General features: G+C 46.5%; 1 pseudogene; it reads right to left on the reverse strand.

Moving 5' to 3' along the window:
• Positions 1-835: 835 nt before the first annotated feature.
• LOC116548368 lies at positions 836-1,670 on the reverse strand (annotated as a pseudogene).
• Between the last annotated feature and the right edge of the window lie 393 nt (positions 1,671-2,063).

Here is a 2,063-nt window from a genome sequence, read left to right on the forward strand (position 1 = left end):
GGAAGAGCTGGCTCTTAAGGCCCAGGGCTCACATGATTATGCACTTGACAAATAGAAAGGAACAACCAGTATCAGCCTTTCTAAAAAATACCAAAAAGTAAAGAACATCAACATAATTAAGAACTTGCATCAACTAATGGGCAAAACAGCCAGCTAACATTAAATGGCAGTATCAAACTCACATATATTGTTATTAATTCTAAATTTAAATTGACTAAATCCCCCAATCCAAAGACACAGACAGGCAAAAAAAGCCAAGACCCATTGGTATGTTACATCCAGATCCATCTCACATGCAAGGATACACAAAGATTCAAAACAAAGGGATGGAGAAAAACTTACCAACCAAATGGAGAGCAAAAATAAATAAATATAAAGCAGGAGTTGCAATTTTTGCTGATAAAATAGACTTTAAAGAAACAAAGATCAAAAGAAGCAAAGAAGGATATTACATAATAAAAGGATCAATGTAGCAATAAGAGCTAAAAATCCTAAATATATACGCACCCAATACAGGAATACCCAGATATATAAGACTTATAAAGAGACTTGAACTCCCACACAATAATAGTGGGAGACTTCAACATCAATATTAGACAATCAGTGAGACAGAAAGTTAACATCGATATCCAGGACTTGAACTCAGATACGGAACAAGTAGACTTAATTAACATTTATAGAACTCTCCACTTTAAATACACAAAATATACACTCTTATCAGTACCACATCACATCTATTTACAGTTTTAAATGAAATATTGGTTGGCTGCTTGTTAATTATTTTCTTCCCTCATTTTTTTTATGCCTCTATTATTAAACACAATTACAGGCATACTGATTTTTAGACTGCATTCTAGCCCGGGCAATAAAGCAACAGCCCTGTTCTCTCTCCCTCTTCCTCTCCCTCTTTCTTCCTCTCCATTCTTTTTTCTTTTTCTTTTTTTTAATTCTTTCTCTTTCTTTCTCTCTTTCTTCCTCTGAAAAATAAAATAAAATAAAATAATTATGCACTTGTCAAGCATCTTCTCAATGGTCTTGGGCGTCTGGCACTTCTTCTGGGGCTCCTAGAGGGCGGGGTCGGGCTGGTTCTTGTAATCCAGCGGCATGTGGAGCAGCTCCTGCACACCCACATCTGCCCTGGCAGAGATCTCCGTGAAGGCGCAATTCCGCCCCAGCGCACAGGTGGCACCACCTCTCAGGGCCACCTCCAGGCGGGTGTCATCACTTTTATTTCCCAGCAGCACGGTGGGGAACTTATGCAGGTTGTTACCTTTGATCGTGCAGTTCGGCTCACAGAAGGCTTTCCCTCTTCCAGGGTTTCCTTCTTGCTGACTGAGTAGACCCGGACAAAGGCGTGGCCCCGGGCTGTAGCGCGGCACTGCAGCACGCGGTTGCGGTTGTGTCACCACTCTTGCTGTCGGTGACGTGCAGGGAGAGCTCACCGTGGCCGCGGCCCAGCCACTGGCAGTAAGCGTTTACAGTGGTTGGCAGGTACACATGATGGAAGGGGCCGGTCGCCCCTTCTGCACCAGCGGTGCCGACCACCACGACGCGGTAACCTCTGACATTTCTGTGGGGCTTGAAGGCCGGAGGATGAGCATCGCGGGCAGGGGCCGCAACCGCTCCAACAGCTGCTGTTGTTCCTTGGAGCCAAAGCTAAGGCCACCCATCGCTGGGATTCGGAGGGGAGATGCGCACACAAGGTCTCACACACTTAGCTGGCAGCAGGAGACCCCCTTCTCGGAGGCATGAACTAAGCAGCCTGGAACACAAACGCACTGCTCGCAGAGATGGCCGCAGCAACCAGTTGGATGGTCCAAGCGCTCTCTGCTCTGCTGCTTTAAATTCCGACATGATCACAGGAGCGGGGTGCAGGGGTGCAGGGAGTGTGGGTAACAGGCAGAGATTCCGCTTGTGCCATGCATGGTGGGAAAACAGCCCTGAGGGGCTGACCCAATGCAGAGCAGCCTGAGGTCCGCCTGACATCTCCAACGCTTGAGTCCAGAAGTTCAGGGTGGGGTTACAAGTTGGGGAGGAATGATTAAACTGTGGACTTTTCTCAC

This window comes from Sapajus apella, unplaced genomic scaffold (genome assembly GCF_009761245.1).
Source record: "Sapajus apella isolate SASKATOON/1434 unplaced genomic scaffold, GSC_monkey_1.0 scaffold10618, whole genome shotgun sequence".
NCBI classification, from domain to species: domain Eukaryota; kingdom Metazoa; phylum Chordata; class Mammalia; order Primates; family Cebidae; genus Sapajus; species Sapajus apella.